Source organism: Notamacropus eugenii, chromosome 2 (genome assembly GCF_028372415.1).
Source record: "Notamacropus eugenii isolate mMacEug1 chromosome 2, mMacEug1.pri_v2, whole genome shotgun sequence".
Taxonomy (NCBI): Eukaryota; Metazoa; Chordata; class Mammalia; order Diprotodontia; family Macropodidae; genus Notamacropus; species Notamacropus eugenii.
The window spans coordinates 160,307,828-160,321,418 of NC_092873.1; the positions used below are offsets into that span (position 1 = coordinate 160,307,828).

Consider the following 13,591-nt stretch of genomic DNA (forward strand, 5'->3'; position numbering starts at 1 on the left):
TTGAAGTCCAATGCGATAATTAAGTTTCCTCTTTGCTCTGAGGAGACTCTGAGAGTACATCAGCTCTTTGTAAAAAGAGCGTTGAATATTTACAGTTCAATGTATTGCACTATTTTGTAGAGAAGAATATGGAAATTAAAGAAGGCACTCAGGAGAGAGCTTCTTTTGTGGTTTGGGGGATGGAAGGGGGTTGTTAATTAATTCCAAAATTAAATGTGTATGAGGTTGTTGAATGAATTAAGAAAAACTACACAATGAAGTTGAAGTCCTCTCATGCTGCCACACAATAAAATCATAAAATCAGGACAACTATTTCCCATCTCAGACTACATTTCAACTCAATACAATGGCCAGGTCCTCATCTACTATTGTGGTGGCAGCAATGGTTCAGTCATGTCCGACTCTTCATGACAGTATGGACATGTCCATGAGGTTTTCATGGCAAAGTTACTGGAGTGGTTTGCCATTTCTTTCTCCAATGTGTCCCCATTTTACAGATGAGGAACTGAAACAAGGGTTAAGTGACTTTTTCAGAGTCACATAGCTGTTACTGTTCCTCTATTTCAATAAGGACCAATAGCATCACAGTATGATATCTCAACTCATTCATGCAGTGGAGTTAAGTGAGACAGAGTTGCACAGAGTCATCAGCCTCAATCTCTATGCCAGAGTCATCAAAGTCCAGTAACAAGGCAAAAGACAGAATTAGCCCAGGATGGTGGTAGCCCAGGATGTAATGGGTGACCATGGCATCTTAATGTCTTACCAAGCTTTAAGCTACCTTTATGGTCACTCAAACAAATTGTTCTCATCTGCCCATTTCACCACAGGAAGTGTTCACATGTTTGAGGTAAACATCCCCATAACTCGTCAACAGATCTGAGGCCTGTCGGTTACCCTCAACCAGTTTACCAGGGATTGTCCACCACACATGCTACAGCTTCTTGGAGCCTCAGGTGAGAATGAGGTGAGAGATGGATACCAAAAATGGATAAGTAGTCCTAAAAGGGCTCATATTAGAGGTGCTAGTCTACCCTAAACACCCCACATACCCCTAGTGAGTGCCTGAGGCCAAATTTGAACTGAGATCTTCCTGACTCCAGACCTGGTGCTACATCCATTGCAACACCTAGCTGACCCCTTCATCCTATGTAGCTTTCTAGAAAAATATCTTGATTCTGTTTCTATGAGGAAATGGGCCCATTGTGTGGAAAGTAAAGTTCTTTACTCAATCCAAGAAAATTTGGGAGGAATACAGGGCTAAGAGTTTTCATCCTATGTCTGAAATTAATTCTTTGTGGGACCTTAGACAAGTCACTAACTTCTCTGGGCCCCAGATACATAACTGTCATGCATTCATTCATTCATTTGTGCATTCCTTCAATAAACAATTAAGTGCTTACTATGTACAATGCACTGTTAGATGCTGTAGAAGATACAAATTAAATAAGAAATAATATTTGCCCTAAGGGAACAATAATAATATATATAAAATAAGTAGGAGTTATACAAGATATATAACTATCAATATATTATTTATACATATAAAACTATTAAAAATAACTATAAGTAAATATCACTTCATATGTATCTAGATCTAGAAGGAACTTCAGAGGTCATAAAATTCAATTCCCTCATTTTACAATTAAGGAAACTGAGGTCCAAGGAGTTAATGACTTTAAAAGGTCATACAAGAAGTACATGGAAGTTCAAAGAATTTTAATCCGGATCCTCAAACTCCAGAAACAATTTTCTTTCCACCATCCCATGTGAGGGGCGCTCTGGACCTGGGCCCCCCTGAGAGGATAGGAGACACCCAAGGGTCTGGACCTGCTGACGTGGCTTTGCCACGGTGGCACTGCTGACACGGCATTGCCACCTCAGCACTGGGGCGGCTCTATGCTGGGCTGGGCTCTGCCCTCAGGGAGGAACTGGGGAGGGGCTTACCCGGAATAGGAGGGCGAGTTCTGGGGGATATAAGACACAACACGGAAGGGGACGGGGGACTTCTGGCTGACTATCATGTAATAAAGGTGCTCTTATCCACCTCCGGAGTTCTGCCTGATAATTTCTCCCCCTGATCCCCAAGGGGGGAGCCAGAGACATCTGAAGACCCTGGGCAGGGTAAGTTGATGCGGTGGTCGGGGTTCCGCCCCTGACAATCCCATACCGCCTCTCTATACTTGCTTTGAAAAAAAAATCAAGGGAAAAAAAACTAAGGTTTTAGTAGATTGAAAACTCAATGTGAGACAATAGCGTGACCCAACATCCAAGAAAGTCAATATAGTCTTGGGCTACAAATCGAAGGAGTCATATTGTTTCAGACTACAGAGGTGATAGTTGCTCTTTACTTCTCTCAAGTCAGGCTACATCAGGAGTGTTGTATTTACTTCTGGGCATCACATTTTAGGGAGGATATTGACAAGCTGGAACTTGTCCACAGCAGGCAATCAGAATGATGAGGGGCCTTGAAACCATGTGCAACAGGAGATTGGCTGACAGAAAAAGGCTGACAGAAAGCCTTGAGAAGAGAATACATAGAGTGTATAAAAGCTTTATTCAAGTATCTGAAAAGCTACCATATAGAAAGATCAGACTTTTTCTTCTTAGTCCTACTTGGAGAAAAAGGTAAGAACCACAGAGAGGTAAACTTGAAATATATGAAAGGAAAAAATCCCTAATATTTAGAATTATCCAAAAGAGGAATGGGAAGTAGAAGTTGCCTCCTTAGAGGTCTTCAAATGGAGGCTGTTTGGCTGGTTACAGGTAGGATGACTGTTTGGGTACTTTTGAAAAAAAAAGATATTATACTCCAAGATTCTATGAATCTATAGTAAGCATAGTGCCAGAAAGCAGTTAGTGCTGCCCAAGACTCTATGGCCTTGAAATCACTACCTGATGATGTAGGATGCAGGTCAAAAGAGAACTGTAGAGCTTACACAAAACAGGTTCAACAATTCTACTAGGCCAAGGTGTTACCAGATGTCTATAAAAAGTGTGAAATTTGTGCTTAATATGTCTGAAAGAAGGTGTTACCAACACATGCATATTTGTGGAAAGAAATAGTAACAAGACTTTTGAGTGAGTATGTTTAGGGTTTTTTTCTTAACCTCTGTAGGGAAATGGGGAAAAATATAAGTGCTAGAGTGGTTGGCTGTTTCCTTCATTTTAAAGATGAGGAGACTGAGGTGAACAATTAAGTGAATTGCCCAAGGTCACACAGACACATGTGTCTGTCATCAGATTTGGATTCAGGATTATTTGTCTTCCTGACTCTGGGGCTAGCATTCTATCTCCTCTGCCACTTAGCTGCCCTTGACCCCTTTCAATTTATTTTATATTTCTCCAATTCTACTGAAACTGCTTCCCAAGGCAATAAGGATTCCCAGTAATATCCATGTATAATTTTTCCTATGAAAAATAGCTTACATCAGTCTTTGGTATACTGACTCATTAGAATCCATGCTCAAGTCCTTGCTCAAGCTGAACTGCCAAGCATTCAAACTATGCTTCAGAGAGCGCAACTCTGATGGGCTGGCCATGTTGTTGGAATGCAAAATGTACACTTGCCAAAAAGACTATTTTATGGAGAACTCACATGGGGCAGGTGATCACATGGTGGTCAGAAGAAACAATACAAGGACACTCTCAAGGTCTCTCTCAAGAACTTCGGATTTGACTGTGCAACATGGGAGACACTGGCACAAGACCACTCAGCATGGCATGCCTATATCAGAAAGGGCGCTGTGCTCTATGAGCAAAGCAGAATTGAGACAGCACAAAGGAAACATAGAATGCACCAATTTGGAGTATCCACCTCAAAAATTCCTATGGACTATCTGTGCCCAACCTGTGGTAGAGCATTTCAAACTCGTATTGGTCTGATCGGTCATAGTCAGACACATTGAAACTTCACTTTATCATGGTGGTGTCATTTTGGTCCTCTTCGAGAATGAAGGACAGCAACCACAGAATCCATGCAAGGTTTGGTCTTTTCCTAAAGGTCTAAAATGGGGATTCTTTTTATGTTCTATTCCAACATTTCATTTGGGGATAGTTCTCATCACTAATAAGTTCTTCCTTATGCTGAACCAAAATCAACACTCCCCCCTCCCCAACCTCCACCCACATGTCTTAGTTTTGCCCTCTGGCAATACACAGAATAAGTCTAATCTCCCTTTCTGCATGACAGCCCTTTAGATATTTGAAGAGAGCTGTCCTGTCTCCCTAAATAGTCTTTTTCTCTGGCTAAAAATCCCCAGTTCCTTCAATCATTTTTTATATCACATAATATCCAGACCAGTCATCAGGCCCTTCATTGGATAGGCTTCAATTTTTTCAGTGTCTTTCTTAAAATAACATGCCCAAAATCAGAATCTATTTGCACTTCAATAGATTAACATTCTGTGAATTGTTGTGACCAAAATCACTGAACATTTGCTGGTCAGTCTGCCAGTGGAGAAAGACTTTCTCCAGGTAATTCAGCTGGTTCTCAAATTAGCACACAGTCCATTGCTGGGTATCTACTCAAAGCCTTCTCAGCTGGTTGGAACCTGCCAGACCTAAGTTTCCCCTTTGAGAATCCAGGTATATCTTCTTCACAAAACATTGAAGCAAGACTCTCAGAAGAGGATATAAGGAAAGTCAGCTCACCATGCTTGCCCCACCTAACAGCTTCCCAGTCTGGCTGTAAGGATCCAATGAGGCAATGGATGTAAAGCTCCTTACAGTCTTTTTAAGTGTTTTACACATCAGCTATTATTATCTATGATGATAGATTTTTAAACTTTCTTTAACTTTTTAAGTCCTATACAAATTTAAGATGGTTTTGTCATTCTGATCTTACTCTTGTCAGCTCTGTGAGCCTGGGTTCTTATTCCCTCTGGTTTTGTGATCTTAAAGTATTTCTTTAGGTTACTGGTAGCAGGGAGTAACACCTATCATTTTGGTTTTACCTTCCTGTAATGAAAGATTCTTGGGAGAAGTGGAGAGCTTCACCATAAGTGACAGAAAAGAAACCAACTATGTCTGAAACAACGTTTCCTCTGTGATGTTCAAGCACTATGGAGAAAGGTAATGTCATTTCTTTGCACAGGCTGTCTTGTGCCTGAAATGCACTCCCTCCTCACCTCACCTCTTCAAATCCTGAGCATCTTTTGAAGTTCAGTCACTGTGCTATCTCCTACATGAAACCTTTCCTGACCATCTCAGTCACTAGCATACTATTTGCCCACAGATACACAAAGAGTGGTCATTCCCGATAAAACCTGGTTTAAGGTAGGAAGAAGAGGTGTCCCAAATGACAACAGGCAAAGATAGCAAATACTTTGTCCAAGAGTGGTCATTAGGTGGACTTTTGTATGTATGTAAATTAGTTCCCTGCTAGTGCTTAGCACCAAGCCAACTAGGACAACTAGGGGACATTCCTTATCATTTATAATTTCCCTACGTGGAGAAAGAAAATTAAAGGGATGTCTCCCATGGCGCAAACTAAAAAGAAAGTCAAATATCTAGGCTACAACATGGGATCCAGGGCTGGAATAAAACTGAGAAACTATCAGGGTTAAGAGTTCTTAATTTTTTTGTGTCCTAACTCTAGAGCCAGTGTTCTGCCCAGAACCTAGCTGCCTTAGGAAGGTAACAGAAGACTTCGTGGCAGAAGTAGCACTTTGCCTTTACATCCTATCTATCATGTATGTTTTGTATATGCTATATGCACATATTGTATCCCTTGATAGAATGTAATCTCCTTGAGGCCAGGGACTTTCACTTTCTCTTAGTATTTCCAGCCCCTAGTACAGAGTTTGGCACACAGTAGGTGTTTAATCAATGTTTCTTGATTGATTGATTGATAACTATATCATAAATAGATAGAGAGAAAGATATACACATATACATATATGTATGTGTGTGTATATATGGAGGAGAGAGAGAGAAGGAGAGAGAGAGAGAGAGGGAGAGAGAGAGAAAGAGAGAGAGAAAGAAAGAAAGAGAGAGAGAGGGAGAGAGAGAGAGAGAAAGAGAGAGAGGGAGAGAGAGAGAGAAAGAGAGAGAGAGAAAGAGAGAAAGAAAGAGAGAGAGAGAGAGAGGGAGAGAGGGGGGGGGAGAGAGAGAGAGAGAGAGAGAGGGAGGGAGAGAGAGAGAGAGAGAGAGAGAGAGAGAGAGAGAGAGAGAGAGAGAGAGAGAGAACAGTGAATCCCCAGTTTTAGGACATAGGTTTGGTTTTAATCTCTTGCTACTGTCTATATGTGTGACCTTCATCTCTTACCTGGGTCTTGGTTTACTCATTGGCAATATGCAGGCACCTAGATCAGGGGTTCTAGAGTTTACGAATTTGGGGTTTTAAAAATATTTTGATATATTTTAATATATTTAACTTAATTTATTTTAATATAATGAGTTTCCCTTGGAATTCTACATATTTTATTTTATATATTTAAAATATTATTCTAAGAAGGGCTCTATAGGCTTCACTACATTGCCATGACACACAAAATAATTAAAATCTCTTAACCTAGATCATTTCTAAATTTCATTCCAGCCCTAGATCCCAAGTTGTAACCTAGATATCTCACTTTCTTTTTAGTTTAGGCAGTGGGAGACATCCTTTTAATTTTTTTTTCCATCTAAAATAATTATAAATGATAAACAATGTCCCCTACTACTCCTAGCTGGCTCCTGCTGAGCACTAGCAGGGAATCAATTTACATACATACAAAGGTCCACCAGGTAACTACTCTTGGACAAAGTATTTGCAGCCTTCACTTGTTGCCATTTGGGATTGCCCTCCCTTCAAGCCACCCCTTCTTCCTACCTTAAGCCAGGTTTTATCTGGAATGGCCACCCTTTCTGTGTCATTCTATCTCCAGCTCAGAGCTTCTCACATCTGACTTATCCAGAGTGGAAACTACAGTGACAAAGTGAGCTAGATCAGGACTGACAAAAGTGAAGGGGAGGAAATCAGAGAGTGTAATGCCTTATTTCTCTTTTGCTCCTTCTTGACTTTTTTTTTTTAACTACATGTGAGGTTTTAGAAATACAACCCCAATTGATTTCCTCACTTTCAACCTGTGTGGTCCGTACGGCTTTTTGCTCCCAGAAACTTGACCTCTAACCCTATAATAATAACTCCTGTGGGAAAATTCCCAGTAAGATCTACATATAATTTTTCCTGTGAAAAGTGGAAGCATCAGTCTTTTGTGTATAAAGAATCACCATTAGCATCCATACAAGACTTTATCTTTTCCTAGGGGCTTAAATTGGGAGTTCTTTTTATGTTCTATTATGTTTTTATTCTATTTATTTATTTATTTCATCTATTTATTTATTTATTTCCCAATTACATTTTTGTTAATGTTTTTATTTTTATTTTCGGTTTCAGATTCTTTCCCTTCCTTAAACTCCTCCCCCACCCATTAAGAAGGTAAGAAATACAATACTCATCGTACATATGAAATTGCAAGAAGCATATTTCCACATTAGTCATATTAAGGAAGGAAAGAGAAAGCAAGAAAAATAAAGTTAAAAAATGCTTTAATCTATACTCAGAGTTCATCAGTTTTCTCTCTGGAGGTATATAGCCAAATTGGGGGTCCTTAACCTTAATTCTTTAGGGTACATTGATTTCATAGAATTCATGAACTTGGGTGGGGGAAAATGTATCTTTGTTTCAATATAATTGGTTTCCATTATAATCCTTTGCATTTTATTTTATGCAGTTAAAAACAATATTTTCAGAAGGAGTCTATAGACATCACCATTCTGCCAGAGCTAGAAGGGTCTATCACACACAAAAAAGTTCAGAATCCCTGAACAAGCCCTGGAAGAATAAGTCAAAGAACTACACTGGAAAGGAAGGAAGTTCCCTAGTGTCCACAACCTGGAGGAAGGGTCAGTCTCTCCCACCTAGTTACAGCTCTGAGTTAATTTTCCCATTGAAGTTTTGATGGTTAGATTCTAGGAATAAGGAGCATTGGTTGATGAATGTGAGAAACTGAGCTAAGATGACTTTTTTTCCCCTGTGAAGCAAGGGAGTACAGTGAATTCCAGCCTGAATGTCCCTCTGAATTCTTCAAAAACCTCATAACTTCAATGAACACCTATGGTCCTGCCAACAAGGAAATTTAGTTTGTCCTCCCTTCAACAAGGGAAGGAGTGAACTCCAAAAAAACCCCGAGAGATCAAAACAGAAAGACAATCTGAAAAACTTATACACTTCGGTTTGAATCTTACTTGTGAGCCCAATTTGGACAAAGGTGTTAAACCAATTAAGAAAAGAAAGCAGTCAACATCAAAACCTAGTTTCCACTATATTGTATGGAAGACCAGGTTTCACTACAAAGCTACAACTTCAGTGGACTCTTTGGAGGGAAGAATTCCATTTAAAGATACCCTTTCTAGAAGCCCTAACTCACTCAAATCTTACATTCAAGATTTTGTTGTTCAGTCATTTTTCAATCATGTCCAACTTTTCATGACTCCATTTGGGGTTTTCTTGGCAAAGATACTTAAGTGGCTTGCCATTTCCTTCTCCAGCTCATTTTACAGATCAGGAAACTGAGGCAGAGGTAAGTAACTTGCCCAGGGTCACATAGCAAGCAAGTATCTAAAGCTGAATTTGAACTCAGGTCTTCCTGAATCTGGTGCTCTATCCACTATGCTACCTAGCTGTCCTTATATCCAAGATGGTGCATTTTAACTGCCCTATAACTATTTCTAGGGCCCCATTATAGAACTGTAACAATGATAAAGTAAAAGAGGTACTTGCCCCAGAACCACAAAACTGAGAGGAGTAGAAAATATGTCAAACATATATCTACTATTCTGAGAGGTAACCTACTCTAGTGGACAGACAGATGGCCTCAGAGTTAGAAAGACCTAGATTTAAGCCCCATCTCTGCCATATATTGTCACTATGGGCAAGTCAATTAAACTCTCAGTGACCTAAAGTAACTCCCTGAGACTATAAATTGCAGAGAAAGTATGGATTATTAGTGGTAAAAATAAATTCCTCACTGATAGCTTTCTATGCATGTCTAATACAAGAAAAGAAATCCACCGTCCCCGGGATATCTTTATATAAGGAAAAGTGGTACAATCTGATAGTCTTATCTGGGGGCATAATTAGCTGTTATGGTTCTGCACACTGGTACAGAAGTCGTACATGTAATCTTGGTTAACTTCTAAGGCACCTGTAACTTCATACCTGATCTTTTTGTTAGTCTAGCCCTACACTGTATAGGATAGTAGCAATCATTTTTTAAACAAAAACCACCTTAAGATGGACTGTGTATTGGTTTTTTGAGCCAGAAAACTTGAGTTAAATTCCTGGGTGTCTTTCTTAATCAGTACTGAACTTGGTGAGCACATTATCTCACCTCTTGGCCTCAGTTTCCTCATTTGTAAAATGAGATTAGATGAAATGGAAAAAAACAGGGGCAGCTAGATGACATATTGGATATACCAGTGGCTCTGGAATCATGAGGACCTGAATTTAAATACAGCCTCAGACACTTACTACATGTATGACCCTGGGCAAGTTGTTTAACCCCAATCTCCTCTAAAACAGAGAGAAAGGAAGGAAGGAAGGAAGGAAGGAAGGAAGGAAGGAAGGAAGGAAGGAAGGAAGGAAGGAAGGAAGGAAGAAAGGAAGGAAGGAAGATAGCCATCAAGCTAATGCATGGAGGTCTGCTGATGAAAGAGGAGAGAGGGAGGAAGTGGAGAAAGTCACTAGGCCACTGGCACCATAAAAATAAGATTGGAATGAAGTATATCATCAGAATATTTTGTTTCATAAATATGAACCAAATTGTCATAAACATGTTGTAAGCAAAGAGAATTGCTCATTTGAACATCATGACAAGCATATGTAGTTGTATATTACGGGTAAATAATGTCTGTTTTAAAAAGAGAGAAAGAACTCACCTTATTTGTTGACTAACTCTCCAATTCTGAGTGCAACAGTCTGATTCTGGTATTATAGGTCAGTTAGCATTTTGGGGTCTGACTCAAGAATCTAACCACCATATACATCATTTCTATAGGAAAAATGTGTCCTGAATTCCAAACAACCTTTTGAAACACAGATGTGCCTATTGGTAGGATGGAGACAGTTTGTAGTACTGTTAAGACCTTTCCTGCCTACCTCACAGGTTAATAGGATCAAAGGATTTGGAACTAGAAGGGATCTTAAAGGTCAAGACTCTAATTTTATAGATGAGGAACCTGGGAGAGGTTAAGACCAAGATCATACAGTTAGTAAGCAGCAGAGCCAGAAATCAACACCAGTCCTTTGTATCTAAATTCAGTGTTCTTCCCACTTGTGAAAAGAAACATATATATAGATACAGATATAAAAGTGCTGTGAAAACTATAAAATGCTGTACAACAATAAGGTACAGTAATTAGTATTCTTGTTACCTATTTCAGCACATCTGATAAACTAGGACAAAGGAAGGAAGGAAGGAAGGAAGCAAGGAAGGAAGGAAGGAAGGAAGGAAGGAAGGAAGGAAAAGACAGGGTTCAAGTCATGCTGCTGATACATACTGGCTTTGTCTCTCTGGCCAAGACTCTCAGTGTTCTAGAAGCAACTTCTAAGACTACAAGTTGCCATGAAGGTGCCAATCAACACTGGTAAAAGGAGTTTCTGTATGAGGGGTTCCTTAGACTGAAGAAATCATAAGTTCAGTCCTATCCCAATAGTAATATATCACATTTATCCAACAAGTCATATCTATGCATGTATACACATGCACATATATTTTCAAATAGAACTACTTGAAAATGAACTCTGTGTCTGTGTGTGTGTATTTGCAAATACAGCTTAATAACTTTAGCTGAGAGTCAAATCACTTAGGCAAGCACTAGGCTGGTTGAGAAACAAAACAGGGCTACTTTTGTGCAACACTGCTGATTCTGATTTTTATCATTGGTGTAGATTTTTTAAAAATGTTGTAATAGAAGTTTATGTTTGTGTATGTGAGTATATGTGTAACCAGAGGCAGCTAGGTGGTCCAGCAGACAGAGCACTGGGCCTGGAGTCAGGAAGACTTGAGTTCAAATCTGGCTTTAGACAATTCCTAGCTGTATGACCCTGAGTAAGTCACTTAACTCTGTTTGCCTCAGTTTCCTCAACAGCAAAATAGGGATAATAATAGTACTTACCTTTGAGGATTTTTGTGAGAATCAAATGAGATAACATTTATAAAGTGCTCATCACATTTATAGGCCTGGCACATAGAAGGCACTGCAAAATTTCTAGCTGTTTTTATTATTAGGCCAACACTGCAGGATTTGTAGATTGAAATAAGGAAATGGTCAATATCACCTTATTTGTTTCTTACCTGAAAAAAGCCAAGAAAAATTTCTTTTGATGATAATTGCAACCTGAAAGAAAGTTAACCCACATCCTCCATTTGTTCTCACAGGCCTTACCAGGGTCTCCTTACAATATTATTTTTCAGTCAATGGCACCTATCCCATCTTCTAGAACTTGGGCTTGTTTAAGTCACGCTGAAGCCTCAGGACACAAGAAAACGCTTGTAATAATTTACTGACTTGTCTACTAGGAAAGTGAGGATCACTGAGACTTTGGGGAAGAAGAAGTGGCAAGGAAACACTAAGTAAGATAGGGGAGGAAGATAGGGAAAGAAATCGGGAGCGGGAGGGAGGGGGCAGGGGGATAAAAGAGTCCTGGAAGTAGCCTGAAACAAGGCAATGTGGTGAAAAGAATGTTGTATTTGGCATCAAACAACCTTGGGCAAGTCATTTATATCCTCCAAGCCTCAATTTTTCTTCTATAAAAGAAGAAAGTTGGATTAGATGATCTCTCTAAAATTACTTGTCATTCTAAACTCTATGACCTTACACTTCTTTTTTCTGTCAAGAACTATGAATTCCTGTGTGGTTCTCCAAGTTCCTGCTTCAGACTTGAGGAGAGTTATCCACACTGAGGGTTCCAACCCAGGTTGTATTTTTTGGATGCTTCCAAGTCAAAATAATCCTTGGATCATTGTCGGATACCTGCTTATCAATATGATAAGAAATGAAATTCTATCATTTAGAATTTCACTCTGCATTTGTTGCCCAACTCATCACCTCTAATCTCATCACCATGCTGCAAACTCAAACCTTGACTAACACTACCTTCTGCCACCTCTCCCCTCTGTTGAAGGGCTAGAGAGTAGAATACCAAACTCTTTCTAGTGCCTTCCTTTATAGAGATCAGAAACTGGACTCCCAGATCACTCTACTCTATACTATACTTCAAGTTCCTTGAAGGCAGGAATTGTCTTTCTTTGTATTAATTGTTTTTATAAATTTTTAATTAATTAATTACTGTAGTAATTACTAATTAATATAAATATATTAAATTAAATAAAGCAATCAATATAATTAATTAAAACTGAGTTGCTTCCATTTGAACTGTCTTAAGAAGACTCTGAAGATCACTTGGCAGGATAAGGTACCAGACACTGAGGTCCTTGCTTGAACAAAACTACCAAATTGCTTCAGAAAGCTCAACTCCAACGGACTGACCACATTGTTCAAATGCAAAATGTGAGCTTGCCATAAAGACTGCTTAATGGAGAAGTCGCGTGGAATAGGTGATCACATGGTTATCAGAAGAAGTGATACAAGGACACTCTCAAGGTCTCTCCTAAGAGCTTTGGATTTGATTGTGCAACATGGGAGACACTGGCACAGGACCTCTCAGCATAATGTGCCCACATCAGAAAGGGTGCTGTGCTCTTTGAGCAAAACAGAATTGAAACAGCACAAAGGAAACATAGGATGCACATATTTGGAGTATCCACCCCAATGTTCACACAGACTATATGCACCCCATCTGTGGTAGAGAGTTCCGAGCTCATGTGGTCTGATCAGCCACAGTCGGACACATTGAAACTTGACTTTATCATGGTGATGTCATTTTGGTCCTCTTCAAGAACGAAGGACAACAATCAACCCACTATATATTTAGCCTTATGCTCTTTAGGTATAGAAAATCTCATGCTATCTTTGATTTCTCAAACCTCCATGTTTATAAAGTTCCTGAGTGGCTGGACTCCACCATCCAGAAAGTAATAGTTGTTTATTTGTTTTTTAAATAATAGTAATATTTTCATTCCAACTCTCATCTCTGTGTTTTGAACTCCTTCAGTGCCTTTCCCCTCACATTCACCTCTTCCTTAAAAGCTTAATTGAAGCACCAAGAGGTGTTTTATTGATCCTCTCCCATTTGGTAGTACCTGCTCTCACAGAATGCCTTGTATTTTTTTAATATACTTATTTGTGCATGTGATGGCTTTGCCCATCATATGGCAACTCCATAAAAGGTGGAGAATGACAACTCCTTAAAGGCAGGCTTTCTTTTTCATCTTTATATCCTTAGCACCTAGAACAATGCCTGTCACATAGTAGATATTTAGTAAATGTTTGTTGATTGATTGTTAAATGTACAATGTTTATTGACTAGTGAGGTGACTAATATAAGGATTTTGTGAACGAGTTGGAGAATTATGTGAGCATAAAGATGCTATCCATTGCCACTCTCAACAACCTTCATCATTCCTTGAGATCCTTCCCTCTT

At 39.3% G+C, this 13,591-nt stretch overlaps 1 long non-coding RNA gene across 2 annotated transcripts in view; it reads left to right on the forward strand.

The window, feature by feature from the left end:
• The first annotated feature begins 1,998 nt into the window (after positions 1 to 1,998).
• Positions 1,999 to 13,591, forward strand: part of LOC140526503 (uncharacterized) — a 33,677-nt gene continuing 22,084 nt past the window's right edge. The window contains exons 1-3 of one of the 2 annotated variants that reach the window (XR_011974404.1): positions 1,999 to 2,124; positions 4,972 to 5,073; positions 7,382 to 7,423. This is a non-coding gene — a long non-coding RNA (uncharacterized lncRNA). Of the gene's footprint in view, positions 2,125 to 4,971; positions 5,074 to 7,381; positions 11,640 to 13,591 lie in introns of those variants that run through there. The other variant, XR_011974403.1, reaches the window with a different exon arrangement.